Genomic DNA, 24,208 nt, shown 5'->3' with positions numbered 1-24,208 from the left:
CAATGTTATGACTATTTTTCAATCTTTAGTGAAATTCGATATGGCGGCCATCTTGATGACGTCATAACCGGAAGTTCATCCCAGTTTATACAATGTTACCTCTCGATTTCGTTATCAGTGGGTCATAAGGCTTCAGAAAAACATTGGTTCGTTAAGTTGTGGGGGGTGCACGTAGACCCCCCCTAGATCCCGGCCTAATAATCTCCCTCTTGTATTTTAGTCCCAGAGTTTATTGACACTCATTCTAGATGCTTTTCACCACATACAACATGGGGTCAGTAAGGGTACGTGTGACGGCTACGCATGTACACGTGTTCACCTAACCTAGCTAAGCGCCACAAAGAAGCAGCATTGTTGATATCATACATATCGTGATAGCGCGTGCTGTGGTCATCAGTCATATATAGGTGAGTAAAAATTTATAACATTATGACATAAAAACATACACGTTACGGACAAAGACATAACTGCACGGTGTGCCCAGCAGTGGGTATTTTTAAAAACACCATTGTAAATATAATCTCCCTCGTGTATTTTAGTCCCATAGTTTATAGACACTTATTCTAGATAAGGCGTCAGTAATAGTTGGTGGGACGGCTACACGTGTTCACTGTGTGTAAGGACACACTATCCGTGAAGTACAATCATTCCCGGTATATACTGTCACTACTTTTGATTTATAAATAAACCTACTTTTTGTTTTGTTTTTGCAGTAAAAAGCTTATTTATGTTTTCATTACCATTATTATTATTAAAACATTTAATGGCAAACATATGCTGTACAGTTTTGCAACAAGGTATGGTTATACTTAACGTTTGGTGAGCCACACAGTAACGAGGCATCAAGAAGATACCGAGTAAATTCATTTACAAAAATGTAACTGTGTAATTTAAAGGGACAGTTCACTCAGGCTAATTCTATTACATAACCAAGAAGCAAAATGTGGCATAAATGTAGTGTTCTGCATTTCTTATGAAACATATAACATAAAATACTGACAAAGTCCACATCATGATTTATTATTTTAATTGATACTGTTGTAATTACAAATCGTTGATCAATACGATTAAGCAGGTACAATATGCTGTACCCATATCCCAGCCAAAGTCACTCACGTTAAACAAATGAACTACATAACCACTGTGGAGGTGATAAAATGATTTTTTGAGCGAGGTTGAACATTTCACACGCATTTCACCGCCATGGGCATTTCTGGCATATCACAGTAAAACCGACTGATCTAATTTCAAATAGAACTGGGTTTTTTTTCGATATATGTACAAATTTTAATGTTCTTTTAGACTGAATTGTCCCTTTAAGAGTCTACTTTCTGGATCTGTTTGTACTTCCTCGAGAAGGTTTATATTATAACCTAGTGTTAGTGACTGTAAACTACTGCCCCTAATCTCATACAGGATATACCTGTATTTACGTGTATCATTTAAAAATATAGTATTTATTTATAACTGAGTTTGACGATGATATTCTTCTCGGTATGCATTGGGGTATAACTTAGATAGGTAGCCAATAAACACTGAGAAGAATGCCACCATCAAACACAGCGACAAGGAAACGATATGTAACATATATATTGTCGTTGTAAAAGATTACCTTTGTTTGGTAGATGTTCTAACTAATGGTGTGATATAGGATTAAAGTATAGATTTGTGGTGATCGTGTTACATATATGAGCGGATGACATAGCGACACACATACTGCCCTAGGAAACCTACCTATCCCTGGATCTGTAGGATAAACAGGTATGAAAACTTACACTTTCATACATGGTTCATACGTGTAATGGTTAATTTATTCATTTTGTTCATAAATATTTGTCTTGCAGGTAAGCTTATCAACTTATCATTTTATTTATATGTATGGTATCGAAGCTAAGCTTATCAACTTATCATGTTATTTATATGTATGGTATATCATCTTATTTATATGTATGGTATATCATTTTATTTATATGTATTTGGTATCGAAGTGCCGCTGAGCGTAAACAATGGTCAACGTTTCAAGATATAATCACAGAGAACGATTTTAGTTTAATTTTATTAAGATATTAAAATATAAAACTTGTTTACGAAACAATTTATTTTTATTGTTAATCAATTCATAGGGCCATCATAAAACATTAACTATGTATTTAAAAGATGTCACGAGTCGGCACGTTTTCCAAATATCTTAGTTCTTATATCAAACAACACACACATTTATACCCAGCGTTTCTTTCTTACTTAATATCATTACAAGATAGCTATGCATCTGAAGGTACACATACAAATAACAACAATAACACATATATATGATACTTTTAATTAGCCCACAATAACCTATTGTAAGTTACTGAACTTGAAAAATAGAAATTAAGGCTAGCAAAGATGTAGTGTAACGCCGTCGCCTGTATGAGTTCTTTTGGGATGACGAGTGGTGCGATAAATGACTTTACAAAATGGAACTTTATCCACAGTGAATCCAAAGTACTTAAATTAACAACACAGTATAAATCCACACTCTCCTGGTCAGGTTTCACACAATGCTCACACAAGTCTATTTACAAGTCCATCCTCACAAAGTAACGGCACTTCCACCTTCTTCTAAAACTACAGGAAAACTCATATGTAAAACGCCGCGTATCTCTAGTTATACGGCTTCAATAACAATTAATATTCATTGACTCCCAAATTGTTCTATTGACAAATCCTAACCTTTTACCGTATGCACGTGCTCAACATGTCCATAATATGGACCAAGGCGATGTCTGCAATGTGACACTGTCCAAAATCTTTTCTAATAACCATTCTAATAAATTGATATATTCTCAAAATCACTACAGTAGAATGACAATACTCGCAGTCTATTATTAAAAAAATGCAGAAAGCCAGAAAAAGGCAATTTTGATTTTTGTCGATGTTTCCTCTTTAAGGGATGCTTTAAGGTCTTGGACTTCCGTTTTAACTTTGTTGGAGTTTTATCATGTGCATGTTCACATAAAAGTTGAGGCACTTTCTTTTGTCATGACTTTGTATATTTCTGAAGATGTTTTGGCACATTTAAGACTAAACGGCAGTTCACCGATTGAGCATGATATAGGGTCCGAGTCATCTTCAAATTTTTCACATATTGGACAACGGTTACTTGCAAGACGAGATATCTTGTTTGCATTTGATCTTGTAATAGGTGTAGAGGTAGCTATAGGATCCATAATTGTTGTAGAGTGTAATAAAATTTACACTTAAGTTACAGGGCAATCCCTATAGTATTTAAGTAACTCTTCATGTATATGTATTCTCCTAACAGGGCAATCCCTATAGTATTTAAGTAACTCTTCATGTATATGTATTCTCCTAACAGGGCAATCCCTATAGTATTTAAGTTACTCTTCATGTATATGTATTCTCCTAACAGGGCAATCCCTATAGTATTTAAGTTACTCTTCATGTATATGTATTCTCCTAACGAATTGCTGGATCCTGAGAGTCAACAGTTGGGCCAATGTTGTTCCTGGGTGTACTCCATCGATAGATATGATACAGTTCTTTTTATATCGAGTATAACTAGATTTGATGTTGCTCTGTTCTGCTCTGTATGATGTCCTGAGACAGTTAAGGGCTTGGCAAGACGCTGTTAACCTGTTTATTCCTATATTTATATTGTGTAGTGTTTGATGCAGTTGCGTGTCTGCCTTCCTAAATGAATCGGGGATTGGGTGACCCACCATTCTTTGATACAGTACTTAATGCGTCTAACATTCCCTCGAAACGAACGCGAAACGCAAAACGCAAACGAAATGTTAAACGAAAACGAACGAAAACGCAAACGAAAAACGAAAAACGCAAACGAAAAACGAATAGCGTAAAACGAAAAACGCGTTTCGTCAAGCGCTAAACGCAAAACGAAAAACACAAACGAAAAACGAAAAAAACGTAAACGAAGTGAAAGCGTGACCGGAAGACCAGAATGCAATCATAAATGTCGATCGGGACTTCGGTAGCTTAGTGATCCGGATTCTGAAAGCGATGTCTATTTTACGTTCGCAATTTTGATTTAGTACGATTTATCATTATGAAAAATATATCTTGTCTTAGAAAATATGCAATTGTTATAAATATATTACCAATAAGTATGTGATTACGTATATATATCCAAGCATTAATACATTTTTTTTAACTTATAAAGCGAGATTTTAAAAATAATTATAAAACATGCATGTGTATAAATAGTCTTCAATCAATGCTAGTATTTATAAGTCTGCTCTGAATTTGTCACACATACTAGTACTGTTTTATAGAAATTATCAGTTTCAGAAAAGAAAACACTTCAGAAGAACTTCTTATTTTAGTGTAGGTATTGTGAACATGTACGTTTGACTACTGCAAGTATAAACCCTATTATACTCTTTATTTCCTCCAGTTTGAAGATTACATAAATAGAATAACATACATGTAATACAATATTCAACATGGCTTAATCTGTACAACGAATAATATAAGTGATGTGACAACTAGTTGAGTAGATGTACATAAAACTATTTAGTACTATCTATAGTGCAAGTATAAACCCTAGGTCTAGCGGTTAGGTAGTTATATTTTACATGTATATATATATGACTCCAGAGGAGGTCCCCGTACCGGCCGTTATATAGATATCAATGTGGACACTCACCTGTAGCATTTACCCGACTCATTTGGAGGTCTTATATAAATTTGCTTTATAATTCACGGACAACACATAATTCAATTCATTTTATTCCGTGGACCTTACGGTCCATAAGTACAAATTACATCATGTAAAATATACAATTGATATAACAAATGAGATGGAGAGTGATTCATATAATAGATAATAAATTTCCAGCCAAATGTCTCAACTTTTTAACTTTTCTGACCTTTTCTTAATAGCAAAATGAATAAATTTACCAGTATTTTGTAATTCTTTAACGTTGTTAACGCTTAATAATTTAACTAATTTAAAAACACTTGGTCTTCTGTAATAATATTTCTTAATATACTTTTGGCGTAAATCAACATAAAATGGACATTGTAATAGAAAGTGATATTCATCTTCAAGTTCATTTAAATCACAACATGTACACAATCTATTCTCTCGTGGGATATTTTGTTTTCTACCCTTTTCAATATTCAGATTGTGTGCCGAAATTCTTATTTTGGTTAAACATTTTTTATATACAGTGTCAATAGGCTTTCTTAAATAAAATTGTAAACAAAAATTATCATATAAATGTTTATACAGTATACCTCGTGATGTATTACTTATATTGTTGATAACCTCTTGTCTATATACCTCATTAATTCTATTTTCAATAATATTAAATGTATAACAGTCAACGTATCTATCATTCCAGAGGTATGCTAATCCAATTTTTGCTAGTTCATTTTTAATGTTAATTGACCATTCATCATTAGTTTCAATTCTAGTATCTAAACATTCTTTTAAAATACAGTTGGAAGTACCTTTTAGTTTTATCCAATACTTCAAAATTTTAATTTTTCTGGTTATATACAAAGGCAACCTTCCTAGTTCTAAATAGACAAAATCATTACAAGTTGTTTTATTTACTCCAAGAACATTTTTGCAAAAGTTAGTGTGCACCTTTTCTACCTCAGGAGCTTTATGATGTCCCCAAATTTCACTTGCATATCCCAGTATGTACAACACTCTACCCCTCTCCATCCCCACTCCCCCTCTCGATTTACCTGCTTTCATTTATACCATTTGTTATTTGACAGCGGCATATTTTGATTTTGTGTCAACTTGTATCACACCTGGTCAAGTGCAGTCACCCATGAACAATGGCTCATGATCGCTGATACGTAGCCTCAGACCACGCGGACGGCCCCTCACATGTTTATTTAGGCTACGATGTATAATACGCGTACGTGACCCCGTGCATGTACATGTACCAAAGCATACCACAAAAAAAAAAACAATTTTGTGTTATTCTAGTCATTACAGAAAACCAGCTCTATGGTGTTTTATTCCTCGTGTGTTTTGTTACATCAACATACCAATAAAATACATGATCAATCATATCAATGGCCAATACGTGTAAATACAGAGATACAGTTGAATGTACATGTATCAACTGTCAGTTCGTGTTGTATATGTATATATATAAGTCAATTATGATTTGATATCTATTGACTTCGGTACGTTCTTAATTTCACATAAAATATGTAAAAAAAAAAAGTATTCGTTGTATGGTTGAGATATTATTAATTGTGTTATTTTATTATTAGAATAGTGTGTATCACTAGAAAATAATGTGATCCAATGCTAACAGTGATGAGTCGGATATAATTTTTTTATAATGTATGCACCAGTGAGTTATATATATATTATGACCAGCAGTACGGCGTCCTGTGGCGTGAGTTCACACCTGTCTGTAATCCCTCAGTCCACTTTATCGAGCCCCGCGGGTGTTACAAGTGTATATTGTACCTGTCCCCCTGTAGCACATACACGTGTATAGCTAGTACTATATAAGACCTTGCAGAAAGGTATACAAATGATCATTACTATCAAACAATGTGTGTAGGTTACACGTATCAAATGTAATTAATGTCTAGATACAAAAGGATTTTTTTTAAAATTTATTTGTGTATGTTTACTACATTGTCCAGAACACGTAAATTTATCGGCCTACACCGTCGTTTGACTCCACTTTTAGTTTAGCCAACACATGCGCAGTCAACCATTCCTAATCAAATATCAATGAATAACATCCGGTAAACGAATTGGAACGCAAACGCACGCAAACGCAAACGAACGAAAGCCAAAACGAATCAAAACGCAAACGAACGCAAACGAAATCGAATCGAAACGCAAACGAACGAAAACGCGAAACGCAAACGAAAAACGCTCGACGAAACAAAACGCAAACGAAACTAAACGAAAGAAACGCAAACGAATCTATTTAAAACGCGTTTGAGGGAATGTTAGACGCATTAAGTACTGTACAACAGTTGCTGCTCTTTTTAAAGAGTGGATTGTGGACTAAAAGCTGACAATGCAAGTGAAAAGTTATACATTTGAGATTAAAAATATGATAACAATGTTGGATTTTTTTCTCCATCTTTTTTTTCCAAAATTCGTTTCTGAGACAACCCCTTGCGTTTTAAAGAATGGGCTGTTGCCATTTTGTTTTAACTCCTTTAGGAAACAACACCGGGTATCGACCCCTATATAAAGCCCGTGGACCACACAATCAGTCGAACGCTCGCTGTTCAAGATGTAACAACTAACACCTGACGGCTCTAGATCTACTATATATCCAAGGAATATTTAGGCCGTGCAATCAAAATTGCGACTGTCCGTCCTTAGAAACGCAATGGGCTGTCTTTTTTTTAATCTCAAATGTATATCTTTTTAACTTGCATTGTCAGCTTTAAGTTAACGATACTCCTCTAGTATTTTTGAGCTTATTGTGTTCAAATCTGGATTTGGTAGTGTATATTTATTCTCCTCCCTTCAGTAGTAAGTTCACACATTCCAAACCATATCAGGGTTATACGGTCGGGACCGGATGCGCTGATATTTCTGAGAAGATGCTCCTTAGATGAACATCATTTGAACACGAGTCTCCTTTAAAGACAAAGTTTATTCATGCAAAATCAGTTGTTAATTGTTGATCTCTGATCTAGGGGGTACATCATTATCTGGTTTGATGCAAGTATTCTCCTCAGACAGAGTGTTAACGCCAGATGGAATGTCTTCACATGTACTACTGTCCGATTCATTGATAAGAATTGGGATGTCTGGAGAGTTACGAGTTGGTGGTACAGTCGTTGCAGGGGTGGACAAAGGTAGTGTTATGTCCACTGGAGTCGGTGGCTGGGATAAAGTACCTGGTGTTTCATCATATCCCTCCTCATACTCTGGACAATGTTTATTGTAAACTGGCTCAGGGATGGTATATGGAACTCGATTAACACTCACTGAGTTTAAATTTGTTCGATGATGAGCGTAGTTGGTTACCAGTAAATTTCTTTATGAAACACCATTCAGATCGTTCTGTGATGGACACTACTAGGTAACGATTACGACCTTTAATATTGTCCCTATATCTGTATACAGACACCAACACTAATTTCAGCCATGCATGATGTCTGAATATCGCGATATGTAAGAAGTTGTTGTTTCGCGAAGCAGTATCATCAATTTTCGGTTGTGTTTGAGACCATCGACAGCGCATGAAACACCGACAGCATCTGGGGGTGAAGACTGGTGGACTAATGTCTGCATGAACCTTTTCAGTGATGCACACACGTGACACGAGTCACAGGCGCGAGAGTTCCTGATAAGTCCAAAAAAACTGTCTTTCCATGACAAGCTGCTGTAACGAAGCTGCGGTGCGCTTCGTTGCTATATTTTCCGGAAATTATATTAACCGGGACTTTGGCGGGAATTTGCTGGGCACGAGATCTCGGGACTGCGCCGAGGCTTTCAGTTTTCTACCGGCCTTGAGAGGTGAGGGTTGTGTTTTTGAAACCTATGTAATTTTTATATATTTGTCGCCCATCCTTTCCCTAATTTGCTGTTATTGTATAGTATGGAAATGCATTAACATTACTGTGTGTGTATTTTTCGCTGTCAGTCGATATTTTTGCTATATTTTTGAGTTTGAAATACTTGTGAAATTGTGCAATGTCGGACTTGGCATGTCTCGCTTTTAGACGGGTTTCGATAGTAAGTAAAAGTCTTCACTCTTGTGTTGAGAGCCGTTGGTAGGCTGGAAAAAAGTGGGAGCCTCCTGTGTTGAGTTTCGGGGTTAACCGTTAAGAAGATATTTTGAGAATCTTCGCTGGAGAACGGTGTTTGTGAAATTGGAGGTTAAACTATCGATAATCGGCCCGGTGTGTAGCGCCACGTGCTCGGTCTTTCATTGATGGGTAGGAGTTAATTCTGGTTGCGAAAACGTGGGAATATTAGCAGCAAAATTGTCCATTTCACAGTACTTCCCACTGAGCCACGCGGGTATTTTCTTGTTGTCACCTTTACACATGTTAAATATTAATAAACTGTTAAATGAATTTGATGTCGTCCATTGTCCATACTCACTGGTACCTTTGAATATTGTAGCGAGACATAGGAATCTGCAGCTAACGCGGCAGTCGAACTAACGCGGCAGTCGAACCCAGAGCAAAACAAATTAATTGTATCATTCTTACTCTACGCTAATGACTGCGGTCGTAGCGAAACAAGTCGTTACAACAAGCTGCATTTGATGTCTGCTTCGGTGATCCAGTTTAATACGTAAAACTGTCATCAGACCACCAAGAACTCAGTATGGAACGACTATGAGCTCTGTGGATGGTTATAATGGGTCATTGCGGTGAACTACTACGAGGCAATTCTTGGCGATGTATGTGACTGTTAAATAGCGATTCACGGCCTTGATGTTCATAAGCGTCTTTGACGGTCGCTTGTCCTGTTTAAGATGGGCATATACTAAATGCATGTACATGTAGATCTGGACAGTCAGATTAGATAGCTGTCTATGCAGACTTGTGGTGAACGGTAATGAAGATATGTTGTCGATGATATCTTGAACATTAACATCCCATGTAGGCGCGTTTCTGCTGGCAAAATTAGAAGGTATGTTAGCAGACCCCGACAGGTGTCTAACACCGACCTGATACCTGCTAACGGTTGTGAGGAAGGAGGTTACACGGGGGCTAGCTAACAACTCTCCGCTTGCCAACTTAATTATTGGTAGCTTGGACAAACGGCTGGCTATCGTTGCGATCAGAGCACAGGTTTGATGTTTTGATTGTAGGATGTATGGGCTATAATGTTTGGCTGATACTGCAATACAGAGAGCTTCTATCTCGGATGGGAGACATGTCACTTGATGTTTTCTCAGTTTGGCACTAAAAAATCCGGCGAGCCTGAGTTGGTTGTCGCGCATGATATACAATGTGGCCCCGATACCATGTTTACTGACGGAACCATCAGTCACGATCCAAAGGACATCAGATGCAGTAGGTAGGGCGATGGCTTTGTTGGAGGATAACGATTCCTGAGCATAGGAGAAACGTTCTTCCAGCTGGTCATTCCAATAGATTTTGTCTTTGGATTGTAGTTCTGCAACTGCTTCCTCAAGTGGTGCTAGAATTTGTGAACAATGAGGTACGACGTGTCCTAGCATCTTGTAGGCACCGAGGAACAAGCGAAGACTGAACGCTATCTCTGGTCAGTTACAGGTTGCTACCACGGCAACCCTGTGGGGACTAGCTGAAATACGTTCTTGTGACCCAGTATCATTATCATTTCTTCGAGGGCAGTCTCCGATCCTAGCATTCCCATAGCGCAGCGCATATACACGCAAACACCTGGAAATAGTGTCACTACACCACAATACATCATGGATGCCTTTCAGAGAGATATTTGATAGAATGCTCTTGTGAGGTCATTTACGAAAATATACATGTACTCTCACTGAGCAATAGTGCAAAGTATAGAGTCGACGTCTGGCATCAATGTCGGTTGCGGTTTGCTGTAACTCCCAACGTTCTCAAATCCTGTGACTAGTAAGAATTCACTGTTGTGCTTTTTGACGAGAAAAGAAAGATTGGAGTACATATCTGTATTCTACTGTGACACCAATATTATGGTTTACTAAAATAAACACTCCTTGTTTATATAACTCATTTAACTTTTGTTGCAGGGTGACAAGCTTATTGCACGAGTATTGGGGGGGGGGGGGGTTCTACCTTTTCTTTTTTGACGGTTGGACAGGGCCCATGTGGATATGTGCCTCATATCCTCTGAAGTTAGGGTCAAAGAGATTGTCAAAATGATGAAGCTTGTCGCAGAAGACCTGTCTAGAATAATCCAGTAGGATATTGTCGGGATCAAGTTGTAAGGCGCTTGTGTTATACGCGCTGGCTACAAGTTTGTCGCGCTGAACATTTATAGGCGTATCAGAAGTGATGTGTGTTTGATTACTGTAAAGCTGACTTGACACAAATTATCATGTTTTCGGAGCAATAGCCGGCTTCACATACATCACACAAAATGTTTAGATTTCATCTCAAGACATAGTATAACTTTATATCCCATCTTAGGTAGTGATCCGTTCATTGCACATGTATGCATACAAAGTTATATTAGTTAGATAGTTAGTTTGTCTTCCCTCTATGTTGTATTTGTTGAATGTTGTAAATATTTTGTAAAGAGACTGATAATTAAATTTGAAGTTTGAAAGTCCAGAGACACGACAGGTAGTGATCCATTCAGTTGATTTTTATTGCATCAATTCCAATAAAATATAATTTCAACAATCTTTTTGAACTAAAAACCTTTAAGTGACAACATTAAATAAACTACAAGTATGGGCATTATCTAGACCCAGTAGGAACATGTAGCTAAATCGACAGAAAGTTTTTCGGGTATTGTCTACAGTTTATGCGTCGAAGTCCAGATGAGTAGAACTTTTTTAAGATAATCCCACCAATTTCGACTACTTGAGATTTTACTGTATTTTTTTCAGAAGGCAGAATAAAAATATGCCATTTTATTTATGTGGTATTTATGTCCACATTGATTTAATCGTAAGCCGTTCTATCTTTCAACTTTTTCAGCGCTGTTTGTTCGTCAATGTGTGCGAATTGTGATCAAAATATCGTGCGTGTCTGCCTTTCCATCCATCTGTCTGTGTCTCATTTATTCGTGTGTTTGTTTGTTTGTCTGAGTTAATAAAATCACGTGTGTCCTGTCTGTAAGGAATCACGTGTGTCTTGTCTGTAAGGAAACACGTGTGCCCTGTCTGTACGGAATCACATATGCCCTGTCTGTACGGGATCACGTGTGTCCTGTCTGTAAGGAATCACATGTCCTGTCTGTAAGGAATCACATATGTCCTGTCTGTGAAGAATCACGTATGTCCTTTCTGTAAGGAATCACGTGTGTCCTGTCTCTAAGGAATCACGTGTGTCCTTTTTGTAAGGAATCATGTGTGCCATGTCTGTAAGGAATCCCGTGTGTCCTGTCTGTAAGGAATCACATATGTCCTGTCTGTAAGGAATCACATGTGTCCTGTCTGTAAGGAATCACGTGTGTCCTGTCTGTAAGGACGTCTGCACAGACAGATAGATAGACGGTTGGAAGGAAGGACAGGTTGATACCTATGTAAAACAAGATACATTGTGTATATAATAATTCCATTCGTTCGTTCATTCTTTCCTTTTTTTCTTCGTTTGCTCTTTTCGTTTGGTATCTACTGTTTTCGTTCTTTCTGTCGTGCGTGTGTTTCAAACGTTTTCAGTAGGCTCTGAAACAGTTTCCTCGCTATGAAATCTTATGCCCAAAAAGGTGGTTCTTTTCCGATAGCCTCCGGCTTTCGGGGGTTGAGATAGCATTTCCGCTCCTGCGCACTAACCTTGCCTCGTTTTAAAGAGAAACTATTTATATGCAAATGAGCCAGTCTACCTGCATGCGGATCTCCTGAAAACCCCATCTTTTCGCTTTGAGCTGCACGACAGACAACACGTGTTCCCAGTTCGGGTTATTGGTAAGTGTTTGTGGTTTTTTATGCCTCGCGAGCCAGTTGTTATTCGTTCTTATTTGATACTGCGGTAGCATGCTATTATTTTTCGTGGTGTTTACGTTGTGTTTGTTTGTTTCAGGTGTGTTTGTAGTCCTTTTTGCTTGTGGTCTTTTAGTCATGAACTCCGACCACGACGACTCATTGTCAATTTCTGACAATAATATCCATGTCCTCGATGAGGATATTTCACCACAGGGCTCCGCGGGTGCCCATGTCTTTGCTAACGTCAATGTGGTGGACGATACCGAGCCGCCGGCTCAAAATACTCGAAATAAGACTGCAGGTGGCAAGACTCAAAAACGGAAGGGCTCTACCGGGAGACTTTCATCCGTTTACAAAATCCCGAAGCTCGCTGAGCGTAAAACGGGTTCAAAAAAGGCTGAAAATGTGGAGAACAGCGATATGTCAGCTGCATTAACTGCTATTAATAGTCTTACGGCTGCGATTGGTCAGCGGGACTTTGCGCAGGCGCAGTCGTCCGGAAACGCATGTAATGCAATTCCGCTTTCGTTTTGGAGAGTGATAATTCGGAGCATGAGATTGACGCTCCGGTACGTCAGAATGTTCGTTCAGCGAACTTTTCGTTTTTTGATTCTGAGTGTGGGTCAGTCGCTGAGGCAGCGGACTGTCCTGAGGAGAATTTTACCTTCCAATTGGCGGACATTTTTGATAAGAAAAAAACTCGGGCCTGCGGTGTGTCAGTCAAAGCCAAAAATTGCTGAGGACATTACTACGGCAGTTCGTACGAATGCTGATGTTTCAGAGCTGAAACAGCTGTACAAGATTCCTAAAAATCTCGAGGGCTTGCTTCCGCCTAGAACTAATAGTGAAGTTTGGGGTATGGTCTCACCCCAGTTCCACGAACGAGACAGATTAATGCAGGATCTGCAGGAATTACTGGCCCACTCTTTAACGCCAATTATGTTCATGATTGAGAAGTTAAGACTCAAGGATCTGGATATGAAGGAAATACAGGTTCTGCTGAACAATGCGGTGAGTCTCCTCTGCAATTTAAATTATGAAATGTCAGTCAAGAGACGGTTCATGTTGCGTAGTGGCATTAAACACTCTCATTTACAGAGCTTGTGTAACTCTGAAACGCAGATAGGGGCAGAACTATTTGGTAAAAATGTAGCCAAACGTATTAAAGACCTGGATGAGGTACACAAGGCCACGTACAGACACAATTCGGCATAAAAAACGGACAGTGGTCGGGGTCAACAGTGGTCCGGCCGGGGATATTACAACAGAAGGGGCCAGAGAGGGCGATACAGGAGAGGTCGCCGACAATCATTCCCCAACCAGAGTCAGGACAAGGCCAAGGCTTCCACCCAGTAGAGGTGAGTAAAAATCTTCCTTCCGGCAAAATATCTCGTTGTCTGCCAGTTTGGCAGAAGTTAACATCTGACCAGTGGGTCCTTGATACAGTTCAGGGTTATCATATTGAATTTACAGAGATTCCAATTCAGTCTACTGTTCCTAAACCCATAGAGTTATCTGATGAGGAGAAGCTTATCATTGACAATGAGGTGACTACCATGCTTAGTAAAGGTGCTATTGAGCTTTGTGAACACGAGTGGGGCGAATTCATTTCAAATATTTTCATTGTGCAAAAGAAAAACGGTAAATATCGCCCCGTCATTAACTTGCGTTATCTCAATGAGTCAGTCCTTTATCAACACTTTAAACAGGAAACACTGGAGACTATTTTAGAAGCTATCCAGCAGGGCGACTTTTTTACCTCAGTTGATCTAAAAGATGCTTATTTCAGTCTTGCTATTTCTCCTGGAGATAGAAAATTTTTGAAATTTCTTTGGAGGGGCCAACTTTATCGTTTTTGTTCCCTGCCATTTGGACTCGCCAGTGCCCCTCGAGTATTCACAAAGGTTCTGAAGCCTGTATACAGCTCTTTGCGAAGCAGGGGAGTTAACACCTTTTATTATATAGATGACTCTCTTACTAGAGCACAAGAAAAAGAAAAGTGCTCTCGTGATACTCTAAGCTTAACATCTACGTTAGAGTCTGTAGGTTTTCAGGTGAATACTGAAAAATCTGTTCTGAATCCAGTCCAGGTGATATGTCATTTGGGCTATATTTTAGACTCTGTACAATTTAAGGTCTTTCTGCCTGAAGATAAGGTGGTGAAAATTTTGAATAAATGCCAAAATATTGTATCTGCGGATAGCCCAATGGTTAGGCAATTGGCTTCACGTATTGGCAGTCTGACTTCAGTATTCAGGGCAGTTTTATTGGGCCCATTTTACTACAGATCTCTTGAATCTGATAAGGTTTCAGCCCTCAATGATTCGGGGGATGATTATGATTCTCGCGTCACACTCTCAGAGGAGAGTATTTTAGAAGTTAGGTGGTGGCAGGAGAATTTGAAAACTATGAATGGTAAGCCCATACGCCCGGTTAAGCCTACTGTGTTCTTGACTACGGATGCATCTCTTGATGGTTGGGGTGCGGTTTGTGAATGTACCAATCAGCATGGTACGAAAACGATTTCAGGTGGCTGGAAGGCTGCTGAGGCCCGTAGACATATTAATTTTTTGGAGCTTAAAGCCATTCAATTAGCTCTTCAAACCTTCTGTCGAGATTTAAGACAGGTACATGTCGCTATTAAGAGTGACAACACATCTGCTATATCCTACATCAATAACTTGGGGGGCAGACAGAGTGCATTGTTTTACCTGTCTCGAGAGATCTGGTTGTGGTGCTGGAACAGAGACATTTATTTATCTGCAGCACATATCCCTGGGGTGGCTAACGTTCAGGCTGATTACTTATCTCGAGAATCTCCAAGCCAAACAGAATGGAGTCTGAGTTCGGCCATTTTTGGTAGGGTCTGTCAACAATATTTTGTACCTGACATTGATCTTTTTGCATCACGGGTCAATTGTAAGCTTGGTCGTTATGTATCCTGGACTGTTGACCCAGGGTCAGAATATGTAGATGCTTTTTCAATATCAAGGACTTCATTTAGGCCCTATATTTTCCCTCCATTCTGTTTGATTGGGAGAATTCTTCAGAAATTATGGTCCGACAGGGTTGAACAGGCTATAATTATTGTCCCACATTGGACTGCTCAAACATGGTTCCCTAATCTGCTTGATATGTTAATTAGGTCGCCGGCCCGGCTACCAGTGCAGTCTGAGGTGGTTACATGTCCTCATGATGGTCGTCCTCATCCACTTTACAGAAAGCTTCATCTGACCGCCTGTCTCGTATCAGCCAATCCCTCAAGCATAAAGGCCTATCAAGGGCAGCTAGGGACCTGGTCGCAGGGTCATCAGCTTACACACAGAAGGGAAGTCTTATAGTGTTTTGAACACACATCGTTCAATGCTGTTTCAGACATTACAATTGATTTTTGGACGTGTTTTGATAGTACAGTGGAATCTCCCGAAACCGATCATGGTCGATGCATATAATTTCGGCCGGTTTAGAGAGGGTTCGGTTTAGAGAAGTGAACCGAATACCGATAATCACGATCCAGATTTAATCATTCAGAAGTCGTTTCTTACATTAGTGCATCGCATGTATGCCTAGTGTTCGTTAAAACCGACCGATATTGATTGTTAATGAGAATGTTATCACAAAAGAGAGAATCATACGTTTAAAAGGAATGGATTATAGCAAACTTGGCTTTGTTACCGCTTATAAACGTAGTTTAGTTAGTTAGTTGCATGAATGTTCTTGGGGATGTTCTCGTCTGCAACCTACATACGACCGATCGCTTCCGGTTACGTCAAGAATCAAATCATATGGACTAATTACACGATGATAAGTCGATGCCGGTCATTATATGACATAGTCATTTTCCAAAACAATACATGGCTTCGGCTTCTTCATACAGATAATTTACATTATCCGACAACTATATATATAAATGAAAAAAAAATGTGTGATTTGAATACGAAACTTTCTCTTTATTACTAGCTCTGCTTGTTTTCCTACAGTAAACAAACCGCGTGCACATGGTAGACCTTCGTTAGATATCTAAACAATAGGCATGATTAAATAATTACACCACCATCTCTGGTATAATTACCGTGTACCTATATAGCCTTCACATCTGTATACATGCCCCAGGACATGGCATGCAACAACTATGGTACAGGTACGTGTGTATTTCACGGTCGGTTGATCAGACCTCAATGCAATCTATCGGTGTCGCTCAGGTAAGGTCGGTTTTCAGAAGTGTATTTTAGTTACATTTGACTATTCCGATCTCAAAATCGGTCCGGTATTCGGAATTGGGAGGGATCGGTTTTGGGAAGTTTTATATACTATTAATAAAGAGGAATTCATTCCGTACATGACATCCATGTTCGGTTTCTAGAGGTGATCGGTTTTGAGAAGGTTCGGTTTTGGGAGGTTCCACTGTATTATTATTACCAGGATTATGAAGGGCTTATATAACGTCAATCCTCCGAAGCCTAAATATCGGGTTACCTGGGATGTAAGTGTTGTTTTAACATATATTAGAACTCTTTACCCTTTAGAAGCACTTTCTCTGAAGGACTTAACCTTTCGGTGGTTATGCTTCTGGCACTTACTACAGCCCAACGTGCTCAGACCTTGGTTTCATTAAGTCTGGATCATATGCAGGACATTACGGATGGTTGTATTTTTCATATTGTGACTCTGTTAAAAACATCGGGTCCAGGAAGGACTCAGCCCAGTGTTTGTGTTAAGAAATTTGTTGACGCAGAACTTTGTGTGTACCGTACGTTGGTGCATTATATATCTGTTACTAGTGGTCTCAGGAAGACGCGATAACTTTTGATGTCATATGTTACCTTTAGGGCGGTTAGTATCGCTACTCTAGCGCGGTGGATTCGTACAGTGTTATCCAGTGCAGGTGTTAGCTCCGCTTTCCGAGCTCACTCCACTAGGAGTGCATCTACTTCGGCCGCTTTCCATGCTGGCGTGCCACTTCATGACATTTTTCAGGCAGCTAATTGGACAAATTCATGTACTTTCGCCACCTTCTATCGAAGGGACGTGGTGGTTGCCGACAGTCAGTTTGCGGACGCAGTGCTCTCGCGCGGACAGGTTACTTGAGAAGGTCTTGCACTGATGATATAATGTTGACCTAGTTATTGACCATATCTTGGGAGTTTTCCCATTACCATTGTTTGTTGAAATATACATTATTATGGTTGACAGTATGGTGTTTGGTTTTTCTTTTAGACATATTCACACTCTTTCAACTTGCTATCTCAACCCCCGAAAGCCGGAGGCTATCGGAAAAGAATCCCCCCCTCATCCTAGCTTTAGTGACGGATGAGGAGGATTCTTTGAGATCAGCCGGAGGCTGAGGGGGTTGAGTTTGGTCCCTCCCTGTTACCCCACCCAGTAGCGTTCATAGTCTAGCTTTCAAGTATGGGGTTTTCAGGAGATCCGCATGGAGGTAGACTGGCTCATTTACATATAAATAGTTTCTCTCTAAAACGAGGCAAGGTTAGTGCGCAGGAGCGGAAATGCTATCTCAACCTCCTCAGCCTCCGGCTGATCTCAAAGAATCCTCCTCATCCGTCACTAAAGCTAGGATGAGGGGGGATTTTCCACAAATCTGTTTTTGGTTTGACCCTTTTATTGTCCACATGTGCATGTTCATTATATCTCAGTACCAGCTGAGTATAACAAAATAAGTACTTTATGATAGCTTGAAATATAAGATATTGGCTCATTTAATTGCGAGATCTTTGACGTGGTCACACACAGGGGGCCGCGGTGACCGAGTTGTGAAGATGTCTCGACATATCACAACAATCTCTCCACCTCTGGATTGTATTGACCGCTGGAAGGTGGTTTTTTCTGGGTACTCCGACTTTCCTCCACCATCAAACCTTGCACGTCCTCATATGACCCTGCTAATAGAACAAACAATTTCTAATCAACATGCTCACACAGATTTTATTTAAATTGTCAATGTACATAAATCATCATTTTTTATTCGTCCAACTCCTTCTTCATTTCGGCATTGGCTCCAATTTGACTTAAAAAAGCGTAGGGGGAACTAGATACATACAATTAGTTAAATTTTAGCAAAACAACATTTGGTAGATTTACAATACGTATCTTTGCTGGACAAACAACAGAACTCCGTGTTTTAAGGTGCAATGAAACAGACCACCCCGTCATATCGTTGCCCTTAAAGAGGAGAAACGGTCAAGAAATGTTAAGTGTAACTCCTCTGATGTTTTCGGAAAATATGCTCCACAAATCCTTGAAGGTCAAAATGAATCTTCCATACCGAGTCGTAGCCTCATTATTGGGGCCTCAAACTGTAAAACGCTTAGACAGCGGAAGCGAAGGTTGATAACGTGTCGATATCAGGCGCGACTTTTGAAGGCATTCACATCAACATTGACAAAGTTGTTGAATCTACCAAAGATTTCGAGGTAAATCAAGTGGTCGTATGCCTTGGAACCAATGACATATCGAAACATGTCCAAGAGCTGAATCAAGTGTACATAAGCATAACGGAAGCCATGTCAAAAGTGTCGAAAAGCGTTCCCGGAGGCAACCATTGGTATCTGCAGAGACATCCCGCGAAAAGGTAAAAATATTCGCACACAAGAATTCAATGAAAGTGTGGTATCAGTGAACAAATTTAACAACAAATTATGTCAAAGATAAGACAATCTCACAAAAATCGAAGCCCATAGTGCATTTGTTTTAAATGGCACTCCGATAAAAAAATAACTACAACCCCAACGACCCTAGCGGTATCCACATTAACAAGAAGGGTGCTGAGGCCCTCCTCAACACCATCATGAAACACCTAGCGTACAGTGAGGATGGAGATCGCCCAGATGACGGGGAGGAGAGGTCGCGAAACAAGAAGCGCTTTCTCAGCAGTCAGTCAACGCCACCTTCTGAGAGACCGTCATCCAAAGCGTTTCGCCTTGAAACTGATACATGTACACAATAAATAACATCCACTTTTGTTTAAGACAGCGATTGTATGTAAAGCTTGTTCACATAATGACAAGTCGTTTCTCCCCTCTTACATTGTCACTATTTTCTGGCTGTTGTTGACTACTTTTCTCCCGTTCAATGTCGGACAAGATCAAGAACCAAGATGTAAACTTAACATTACCTACATTACATATTGATCAAATTGAAATATGAATAATAAGCACAGCTTACATTTAGCAAGTTTAAATACTAATGGATTAAGAAATACAAAGAAAAGAGAAAGATTATATAACTGGATAATGAATCAAAAGTATGACATAATATGTCTACAAGAAACACACTGCACTAATGAAGACATCGACACATGGAGTAATTAATTGGAAAGGTCATGGAGGGTGTGGAAGTTTATGGAATAATGGGACTAATGACTCAAGGGGGTGGCAGTACTTTGGAAAATAAATACTGATATCACATCATTACAGGAATATTACCGGGACCAACAAGGTAGAATATTGGCCTGTACGTTAGAATGTGGAAGTAAAAGTTATGATATTATCAATATATATACTGTCCCAAACAAAGTCACAGAAAGGAAAGATTTCATAAGAATTATACCAAGAGCATTTAGAAATTCAAATGAAAAAAATAATTATTGGTGATTGTAATTGTGTCATCGACAAAAATGTAGATATATTACCTCCACCGCTCATTGCTGATATTGGTAGCAAAGAACTTAAATCATTTATGTCACAAACATAATCTGAAAGACATATGGCGTGAGAAAAACCCAAACACTATAAGATACACATTTCAAAGAGGTAAAATTGAAATCCAAAATTGATTTGATATTAATTGAAGATACATTAAACCCAAATATTTTTTAAGAGAAAATTAAACACTGTCCATACAGTAACCATGATCTTATATCCTTTAAACTGTTATCAAAACAAAAAGAGAAGGGTCCTGGCACATGGAAAATGAATCTTCAGGTTTATCTCCAACCAGATTTTTTTAAGAACACTTTTAACACCTGCCGGATAGTTTGGAAAGACGAGATAAACCTTTATGATGATATCTTAGAGTGGTGGGATATAACAAAGTTGAAAATTAAGAAAACTTGTATTGAAGTAAGTAAAACACTGAATGTTTCAAGAAAGGAAACAACATAATCTTGAAGAAAAGCTAGAAAAAATTGAAATTGAGAATTCTGAGAACAAGGATGAAATCAATAAAATTAAAAAAAAACAATTTTACACAAATCAAAGTGACGCTACCCGAATAAGATGTAGAGTAAAATCGTATGAAGAAAATGAAAAATGTAGTATATATTGTTTTAGTCTTGAAAAACAAATGGTGAAAACAAGCAATGGTACAGAATCAAAGGCGGGGATGGTAAGTACAAGACTGGAATAAAAATATACTAGACGAACAAAGAGCCTTTTATGAAAACCTTTTTAGGTCTGAAGGTTGGGATGAAGGGAGTGATTTAACAGAACATATAGAAAATAGGCTATCAGATGAGGAACGCAATTTTGTTGACAGACCTGTAGAACAAAAAGAAATTGAAAAAGCAATTAAAACACTTAAGAGAAATAAAACACCTGGAGAAGATGGGCTAATCAGTAAATCCTACCAGATATGTTGGGATATAATAAAAATGAATTCATCTTATTGATTAAAAAGATACTTGACAACAACAAACTCACAAAAACTCAAAACAAAGGATTCATTAAATTATTATCTAAAAAGGGTGATCGGGAATACATAAAGAACTGGCGACCTATTACATTACTTAATGTTGATTACAAAATTAATGCTAAAATATTAGCTAACAGACTAAAACCAGTTCTGAAAAAACTAATTCACCCCGATCAATTTGGTTTTGTTCCGGGAAGAAATATAATGGAAGCAAATAGAATGATTTAAGATATTATAGAATATGCAGATATGGAAAATCAAAATGGCTCAATTATTTTTTTAGATCAGCAAAAGGCATTTGATAGAATGGAATGGGAATGGGTCATGCATTGCTTAAAACAATAATTTTGGGAACACTTTTTGAAGATGGATATGTATGCTTCTAAAAAATTCGAAAATTTGCATTGAAACAAATGGATTTACTACAAAATATTTCGATATTTCAAGATCTGCGCGACAGGGCTGCCCAATCGCCCGCTCTTGTATAAAATTCAAGCTGAGCCTCTTGCCTGTGCAATTAGAGCCAATCAAAATATAAAAGGTGTTAAGCTACCAAGCCATGAAAATAGAGAAGCAAACATAACTATGTTTGCAGATGATACTCAACTTTAATAATGAAAATGACCATTCCATCACACATGCCTTTGAAATTTTGAAATTATATGAAAAGGAGTCTGGTGCAAAAATATAGTACGAAAACACTGAAGGTTTATACATTAGGGCTTCCAGAAATAAAAATCCAACTTTTGACTTGATTAAATGGACTACAACAAATGTCAAAACTCTGGAGTCCATCACGGGTATGATATTGATGATGATAAAATATGGAGAACAAAAATGACAAAATTAGAAAATTGTATACATATCTGCAAGACAAGAAATCTAACAATCAAAGGAAAAATACTTATTATCAAAACCTTTATAATATCTACGATTGGATATGAAATTGAAGCTCGAGGGATTCCTCAGAAATATTTACAAGAATTGAACAGCCTCATTTGGAACTTTGTGTGGGTTTGGAAAACACATCAATTAGATAGAAAGATATGTTGTAGTAATATAGAGAATAGAGGAATGGGAATGATAGACATTGAAACCTTCATACAGTGTAAACAGTTAAAAACAATTTTCAAAAAACTCCATTCAAATATGGATAAATGGAGTATAATTGGTAAACATATTTTAAGAAAATTGGACTAGTTTGGATATGAATACTTTCTATGCTCCTGCTCAGATCTAAAAGGCATAATCAATGAACAAACAATTTCTAAATTTTATTTAAATTGTCTAAAGGCATGGTCCAAATTTTTAAGTTAAGTTCAAATACAGGTATACAGTAAAACTGATGTACTTAACAAAAATCTCTTTGGTAATATTCATTATTCAAAAAAAAGTTCCGATATTTGGGATATTGAAAATATTGATTTCATAGTAAGTGAGACATTTCGAAAAACTTGTATAGTATGCTCAGATAAAAAAATCAATTCCAAGAAATTTTATTAGAATTCTAAAAGAAGATAACCAAGAGGTTGTAGATACTCAAGCATCAAATCCCAAACAAATTATATCCATTTAATAATGACACTTAGACAGAAATGTAACACTAAAACCATGAATTCAAAAGATTCTTAAATGCAAATGGTACAACATGTCATGTTACCAAACAATAGACCAAAAGCAGAATCTAAATGAGAAACTGAACTTCAAAGAACTTTTAATTGGAAAATAATTTGGACAAACAGTTTAGGTAAAATGACAGCAACAAACAAGATAAAAGAATTTAACTGGAAATGTATGCACAAAATTATATACACTGAATATAAATTAAGAATCATGAACAGATCCAATGGTAAATGTCACACGTGTAATGCCCAGATAGAAATTTGCTACGACCGTCGTCATTAGCATAGAGTAGAAGGATACAATTAATTTGTTTTGTCTTGGGTTCGACTGCCGCGTTAGCTTGCAGATTCCTATGTCTCGCTATAAGATTCAAAGGTACTAGTGAGTATGGACAATGGACGACATCAAATTCATTTTACAGTTTATTAACATTTAACATGTGTAAAGTCGACAACAAGAAAATACCCGCATTGCTCAGTGGGAAGTAGTGTGTAATGGACAGTTTTGCTGCTAAAATTCCCACGTTTTCGCTATCAGCTTTAACTCCTACCCATTGTTGTATTCCCATTTGGGATGGTTTCAGATTCGAATCTAATCAGTCGTGATTAAACACATGTCACAAAGCCATTGCTGGTGTCCACTTGCTTTTATTACTCTCCTTGCGCATGCTCAGGGAGCATACTATATTTCAAGTATACCGAGGGAGCATTTATGAATTGTTATCAAATGATACAAACACTACATCCCTCCTTTTCCAGAAAATAACTTTACCCTTCACAATTCTCATATTGGTTATGAACCATTAACTTTGAACACCTAAAACTGCAAAACTTTAAATCTTTAAACAGTCTTTGATAACAAACTGAAAATATAACACTGCTTATAGCAACACAATACTAATATACGTGTAAACGTATCGAGTAAGATTAATAACTTTTAACCAAGTTCATGTGATGGTCACTTCAAAGTCTTTGAACCTCGACGGAAGTCTTGTAGACCTCACTGGGCGCTCATAGGGTGCTGCACGATCTTCGCGAGGTGTTGCACAATCTTCGCGAGGTGTTGCACGATCTTCACGAGGTGTTGCACGATCTTCGCGAGGTGTTGCACGATCATCGCCAGGTATTACACAGTCTTGGCGCGATGTTGCCCGATTCTCAATCTCAACTGGAGCGCGCATCTCTGTCGTGTTGTGTTCCCTATGAATATTGGGCTGCTCTTGAGTCTCACCAACATCCTTCTCGCGCTCATGGTACCTTTTCACTTTTGTAATGTTTCTACGGTATTGTACATCATCGTTTCCGACAACTATCATGTTACCTGACCTGGTAACAACTTTATATGGTTCCTTCTCAAATGTTGGAGTTAGTTTATTTTGT

The 24,208-nt window shown here is 38.1% G+C and overlaps 1 protein-coding gene across 2 annotated transcripts in view; it reads left to right on the top strand.

The window, feature by feature from the left end:
* The first annotated feature begins 1,508 nt into the window (after window positions 1–1,508).
* LOC138334250 (monocarboxylate transporter 4-like) overlaps window positions 1,509–24,208 on the top strand; it is a 48,337-nt gene continuing 25,637 nt past the window's right edge. Inside the window, exon 1 of one of the 2 annotated variants that reach the window (XM_069282872.1) lies at window positions 1,509–1,761. The gene's annotated coding sequence lies outside the window, so the exon portion shown is untranslated. The remainder of the gene's footprint in view (window positions 1,762–24,208) is intronic. The other variant, XM_069282873.1, reaches the window with a different exon arrangement.

The sequence above is a fragment of the Argopecten irradians genome, chromosome 11, assembly GCF_041381155.1.
Source record: "Argopecten irradians isolate NY chromosome 11, Ai_NY, whole genome shotgun sequence".
In the NCBI taxonomy this organism is placed as follows: Eukaryota; Metazoa; Mollusca; class Bivalvia; order Pectinida; family Pectinidae; genus Argopecten; species Argopecten irradians.
Note: the sequence above shows the minus strand (reverse complement) of the source record. Positions and strands in the feature narration are given on the sequence as shown.